The sequence below is a fragment of the Bicyclus anynana genome, chromosome 19 (genome assembly GCF_947172395.1).
Source record: "Bicyclus anynana chromosome 19, ilBicAnyn1.1, whole genome shotgun sequence".
Lineage (NCBI taxonomy): Eukaryota > Metazoa > Arthropoda > Insecta > Lepidoptera > Nymphalidae > Bicyclus > Bicyclus anynana.
The window spans coordinates 3,361,691-3,369,155 of NC_069101.1; the positions used below are offsets into that span (position 1 = coordinate 3,361,691).

Sequence of the window (7,465 nt, forward strand, 5' to 3'; positions counted from 1 at the left end):
TTTTTACCGTTTTTTGTGCAATTCAACCACACAAACCAGCATTTCTTTACACTTTGAAAACGATTACAATAACGAAACATCGATTCTATAGAAACAGTTTTATAAACGCGTTAGATCGTTTATCTTATACTTTCACAGAGGGTAACGTATAGCGATGCAGGTCCCGAAATAAGTCGTCTGAGAGTAATTAAGTACGATAGTTAATTATATAGAGTTTGGCCTATTGTGACCTTGGAAGATAACAGGTTTCGAGGAAAGATCACTTAATGGTATTTTATTTTTCGCCATGATTCATATGGACCACCCTACCGAAATTTTTCTGCCGTGTCTGTCTGTCTGTTTGCAATCAACTCCAAGACTACGAAACAGATTTCCTTGTGGTTTTCACCAAAGTATGAATGATTTATGAAAAAGTTTTTTATATTATCATTTGTCACGATTTTCTGTAGTTTGATTGAAACAAGACGATTTAGTGTCGGAAATACTCAACCGCTGAGTTTACGAAAGCGCTGCCAAATCTCTTCAAGATATAACAAAATCATGCATTGCGAGATATTTTTCTTTTAAATCTACAAAAAAATAAATATACCTTTTATCCTTTAGGAAAGTTTTACTATAACCATTTTAACTTCTAAAAAATAATTACATCGATTTTCTTGCGGACGAAGTCGCGGGCATCCGCTAGTGTATAAAACATGATAATACAAAACAAAGGCTCGACCAATTCAAATTTAGAACTGGTGGACTGCATGCGTGCGCGCATGATTTTATTACGACAGGAGAATAGAAATTTTGAATTACGAACGCCGCAGATAGATAAAGCCGCCATTTCGGTCGGTCACGTCCACAGATTATAATGATGTGACCTTTGATCATGCGTGGCTTCGGGTTAATAATACGAGCCACTTTTTTTTATTGAACTAGTGGCTTGATTTGACCGAACAGTGAGTTAGGGGGCGTGCATACAGCTGCCAATTTTGAAGCTTGCAAGCAGAAGCGTGCACTTCATTAATTCAAAATGCACTGCCTTCCTTGTTCCACGAACCTGTATGGGAGAAGGAATTTACCATTTTATATTATGTAGTGGACGCCCGCGACCTCGTCCGCGTGGAATTTAGTTTTTCATAAATCCCTCGGAAACCATGGATTTTTCCGGGATAAAAAGTAGCTTAAGTGTTAATACATGCTATAATATATCTCAATACCAAATTTCAGCTAATTCGGTAAAGTCGAGGCGTGAAAGAGTAACAAACATTCATATAATTATCTACAGTTTTCGCGAATCTACAGTTTTCGCGAATCTCGGAAAACCATGGATTGTTTCGGGATAAAAAGTAGCCTATGCGTTAATCCAGAGTAAAATCAAGCCAAATCGCTTCAGTAGTAGCGGCGTTAAAGAGTAACAAACATCCAAACATCCATACAAACTTTCGCGTTTATAATATTATATATAAGTAGGATTCCTACCCTACTTAAAAACTTGTGTACCCACGTTACTGCTTAATCAATACTTAATCGCTGGGAATTTTTCTATGGTCTTCAAAGTGTGTCCCAGAACATTAACTGTCTATGGGAAAATAGTAGATTATGAAACGGTTTGCCTATAGAGATTTTAACACTCCAGTGCAGCTTCAAAACCGGATATGCTAAGATTTATAATAGAAGAAAGTTTTTTTTTAATAGTTTAATACTAGTTGTGTACTGTTTTACATAAATATTTTACTTTATCCACAGAATAGAAGTACGAAAAACTTATGTAGTAAGCAACAAGAAAGGTTGATTGAACAGTTACCTACTAATTACGAAATATAACTAATCATGAAAACATACAATGTTTATATAAGCAACGCAATAATTGTATATTTTATTTCTAAATATTTATAGTAATAAACTGGTCTAAGCAGTAACGGAACAGACAAGGGGAACTTTTTAGTTTTAACGGAATTTTGAATATTTCAGTTAGAATAGAATCACCCAACTGTCGACAACCTTTGCTACGATATACTTTTACGTGCACAAATTGTTTTTTTGACAAAATTTTGGTATTGATTGCTACTTCTATATCATCATCATCATTTGAGCCGATGGACGTTCACTGCAGGAGACAGGCCTTTTGTAGGGCCTTCCAAACATCACGATACTGAGCCACCTGGATCCAGCGAATCCCTGTGACTCGCTTGATGTCTTCAGTCCATTTGGTGAGGGGTCGACCAACACTGCGCTTATTAGTGCGGGGTCGCCATTCCAGCACTTTTGGGATACCAATTTCTGTATAATTTATAAAATATTATGTTATGGGCATTAGCTTTCCACTGAATGGGGTCATGGGGCCAGCAATAACTATTATTAAAAAAAAATATATAATGGACTTTTAAAGCCAATGTGAACGCATCTTTACCCACAAACACAGTGACACGCTAAACGGTTTGGCATTTCGTTCTGCGACCGGCGGCCTCTTTGTTACTGCTCTAATGGAACCCGACCGATACTGTTACTTGTGCGCTTCTTTGTTGATAGCATTTATGTAATTTAATTATTTCTACTCTATACTCGGGCGATTACTTTCACTCAAGACCACGGGTCATAGCTAACCGACTACTAAACGCTAAAATAGTTAGTACTTGTTACAAATACAAGCAATCCATAACTCCCAAAGTTTAACTAAATAATATATGTATAAATGACCGCTTTATTTAATACTAGCTGACGCCGCGCGGTTTCACCCGCGTGGTTCCCGTTCCCGTAGAAATACAGGGATAATATATAGCTTAGACCTTATAGCCTTCCTCGATAAATGGGCTATCTAACACTGAAAGAATTTTTTAAATCGGACCAGTAGTTCCTGAGATTAGCGCGTTCAATCAAACAAACAAACAAAAAACAAACTCTTTAGCTTTATAATATTAGTATAGATTTCATTACTAGAGTCTATTTTTAGAATGAGAAGGGTTAGGCCAAATAGTTCACCACGCTGGCCCAATACGGATTGGCAGTCTTCACACACGCAGAGAATTAAGAAAATTCTCTGCTAAGCAGGTTTCTTCACGATGTTTTTCTCACCCTTTGAGACAGGTGATACTTATTTTCCTAAAATGCACACAACTGAAAAGTTGGAGGTGCATGCCTCGGACCGGATTCGATCTACACCCTCCTTAATAAAACCTTATTAATCCTTAATGAGCATGAGATTTGCTACAGAGCAAAGCAGGACTTTTGATGCCACTATAAGCTTAACTAGATCGGGATAATGCAGATCCAAACCAGGCCTTATATGAAAGAATATGTGGACTTTCTGATTGTGTAAGTGTCGTAGGCTCAATGGAACCTCAGCGGCGTAACTAGGGCGTTTGGGAGAGCGCAGAAGCATCGCCTAATAGAGCCCAAAGACAGAAGCAGACTCTCTAAGGGCGTCTCCTCTGAGACACGGCTTAGAGGACCGTTTTGAAAGGGTGTTTGTTCCAGAGTGTATCAGTCAAGGCGCCCCAGAGATCGTGAGTTACTAGCACACGTCTAAGTGACATCAGATATCGAGAATGGAGGAATGTGTTATAAAGCTTAGTCCAGTACGATGCATAAGTATGGGTTTGCGGACAGGATGACAATAAGTGACTCCGAAACGATCACTATCAGCTGATGTTATTGGTATCTTATGGACGGGACTATTCACAATTTCTTGGAAGACATAATAGCCAAATACTTTATACTCCGACCCTGACGCCGCTTAGACTATCCACTGTACTAACGCGACAGTTTATAATTAATACTAAATCTTAATGAAAATTACTATAGAGCACATTTTTGTGACTATTCGAGTCAACGCAAAGCTACAAAACGATACAATACAACGCAGTTTAGTTTAACGACACCCAACAACCAGTTTAATATAAAAGACTATCAATTACTCACAAGAGTTTGCACTGGAAGGTGTTTATTTCCCTGTACAAACGCCCGCCATACATACAATCCCTCTTAAACTACCGTTACGACCACGTTCCAGATCACGTCCATTCTAACATTCAAACATACAAATCGAGTGTAAAGCCATAATTGTTAATTTCAAGCAAAATGCCCGCAATAGCTTTCGCGTTGCCCTAACTAACGATCCCATTGGTGGATGCCTATCGGATTTCTGCTTGAACGGTCAATGCCACTGTGTAACAAATCCACGGTTAAACTCTGATTAATCTGTGTTTTAAATACTAATAACGAATTAAAGTATCGTGTTTTATTGTTGAACCTCTTCTTTATATCATAGCATAATAAGTATTTCTTAAATATACTTGGAATTTAATGTGATGATTAAATATCCACCACATATACTAGTCTCTTAAGAATATGTCATGTCTCAAAGAATGAATGATTGTGGTATGTTTGAAATATGAGTTTAAACATAGCTTAAACGAACGTTGTTAAATGAACAATATTATATTGATTTGAATGGCAGGGTAAAATAATTGAGCGTAGTTATTATCTTTAGTATATAATATGTACTACATAAAATATACTTTTTATATTTAATAATAGAAAAGTAAATTATTGTTAATTCATTTAATCGCCCTAAATTATCACAAAGTTACCCCATCTTTTATTATATAGTCAAATGTGATGTAAACTACAAGTACTAAGTCGATTTAAACGACCATAATTAAAGAGCCCTCTCTTATAAAATAAAATATTTAGAGAATAAATTTAGTGGTCTGAAAGTGATAATGTTTGGACTCTACCATGATCACTAATAAAGTACGCGTATATCGCTGTCTATTTCACTTTGGATTTATTGGTAAGATGAAAAGATAAACGTACGTTAATAGATAGCTACAGACATCGTATTAGAGTGTAAATCTAGAATAATAATCTGCAACGAAACGAATCTCCAGTCTAAACTTACTACAAACTTACATACCTTATCACTATTACACTAACTTACATCAAACCTTATCTTACATACAATGCCAAACGTATTTTACAAAAGAGTTTTGTCATACAATCCTCCTAATTTAATCAAAGCTACCATTCAGTTAACGGTTGGTTAAAGTTTCGGTGCCACTGACTGGAATGCACTCGCATAATGCATGCGCGCACGCACGCCGCGACGCGCCGCGGAGATCGATGGCTCGTATCGATCCAATCGAGTCGTGATCTCGATTACGTTAGCATTCGAGAGCTGAGCCGTTTATGTGAACCGGCCTTTTGTTGTTTTAGACTCAAAAAAGGCTATGGCTTTGTCGTTAGAGCGATTGTTTATTGCTAGGGCACGGGTTAGTCACATTCTCATCGCAAAATTTTATTTCTTCTTCGCAGACAATGGACGTCCTTCGCTGGAATTAAGCCAAGGCCTTGAGCCTGTATCTTGCTTAGGTTAGGTTATTAAGGTAAAACATTATAATCCCGCTCATTGGAACTTGAGAGTTGCAAAACACGCTTGGACGTCCGCCATGTTGAATTTAAGTCACGTGACTATTTTTTTCGTATTTCCGATACCAAACCCTTTAATTTGATATCCTTATCATAGGGGTGGATTTCAAAGGTCCAGTCCGCCATCTTGGGGAGGCCGCCATATTGGATTTGTAATGACGTTTCTTAGCTAGTCATGTATTGTCATCAGAACTCAGAGCGTGTGCATAATTTCATCCTAATCGAAGCCCGGGAAGTGGTTCAAATTAGGATTCCAAAATTTGCTTACATACATAGTTAGGTAAGCACATGTGAAGCTAATATAAAGCGTGTAAAAAACGTGTTAAAAATTAATTAACAAGTCAATTTTCTTAGAGATTCAACTCATCTTGACTTGAATCTCTAAGATCATTGTATATTGATCAAGTATTCTAGAAAATTCCAAAATTGTGTTGGACATGTACGGGCCACGATAACGCGAGAGATTGAAAACGCCAAATCCGTGGCCTACGTTAGAAGTTAAGTCGGTGTCGCAAAACGGCCAAGGTTCTGTCTTATTTAGTGTTCGCAGGTATTGCGAGATCTGTTTTAACGAGCCATAATTATGGGCAAGCTTTGTTTATAAAATTATCATATACAACTCTGATAGTAGAGCAGTGGTGTTTGAGTTTGTGATATTATAAGTTGTTGATTTACTGCGGCGATTTTTAGTGCCAACTAAGTTTTGCTTGTGTTATCGATGTTTTTGTAATTCGATAATGGATTCGGCCATGGCTAGTTACAACCCTATCGGCAAAAATTTACTGCCAAGGGATTCTGTTCGTTCTGGTACGATGTCGTTTAGAAACCGAAAGGGTGTGGATTTCATCCTAATCCTAACAAGTTAATCCGCTTCCATCTTAGATTGCATCATCACTTACCATCAGGTGAGATTGTAGTCAAGGGCTAACTTGTAAAGAATAATAATAAACAGACACTTCAATATCAATTATATGTATTTATATCTAGGACAATATTCCACTCTACACGACACTCACGGCACTGTGGGAACACCGACACTCGCCACAGTGTGAAAGTAACAAAGTAAAACGAATTGAGTAAATTTGCGCGCCATCAAGTATAGGGACATACAAACAAGCCTCCATTAGCTGCAGTATGTCCCATGGCGGAAGAGCACAGGAATCGGTAACAACCTTCGACATCACACGAAGGCATAGTGATGTGCCCGTTCACGCATTGCATTGTCGATATCGATAAATCAAATATCGACAGACTTTAACCTAAAATTTTCAAAGTGGCATTTTCAAATAATATATTATCGATGTCGATAAATCATTTCAATTCAATTTAATTGAAATACTCATTTTGATTTGTAAATAAATGATTTTTACATTTTTATAAATGGTGTTTTTTCTCAAAATAAAATAATATTGCGACACTGACAAACAAAATTTAATTTACAAAGATACAAAAATATATTAAATAAAGACAATTAATTATTTCCTGCAAGTAGTAAATGATAATTAAAAATAAGGTAAGGTATAAAAAAGAAAAAAAAATAGCTATGTAACTTAAAAATGCCTCCTGTGAGAATTGAACTCACGACCCCTGGTTTACGAGACCAGTGCTCTACCACTGAGCTAAAGAGGCGATGCAAATGCTAACAAATTAAGCACAGCTATTTTTGTTGTATAAAATGACACAAGAAATGCATACAATACACAAAATTAAATAAGTGGTGCTTAGTTTTTAGTACAAATTATTTTCTATGTTCAAAATATCTATAAAAATACAATACGTAGACTCGGTACGTTGGCATGTCTATAAAAATATATTTAAAGCAGTCACATTATTAACCCTCAGCTCGTTCCACGTAATTGAGACGGCCTGGCAAACCAACTAAGATTTCCGTAGACCCTAAAAATAATTAAAAACTCCGACCATTTAACCGTGGTACGTTAAATCTCATCTTGGAAGCTAGATAATTATCCTGGCGACACTCCAAAGTGTCGCGCTCATTTCAATTAGCTCTCTTAAATATTCAATGTCTTTAAAATAGGCTGCGCGATTG

General features: G+C 36.8%; 1 non-coding gene across 1 annotated transcript; it reads right to left on the minus strand.

The window, feature by feature from the left end:
- Nucleotides 1–6,972: 6,972 nt before the first annotated feature.
- Nucleotides 6,973–7,044, minus strand: Trnat-cgu (transfer RNA threonine (anticodon CGU)). The gene has a single exon. It is a non-coding gene; the product is annotated as a tRNA-Thr (tRNA).
- Nucleotides 7,045–7,465: the final 421 nt, after the last annotated feature.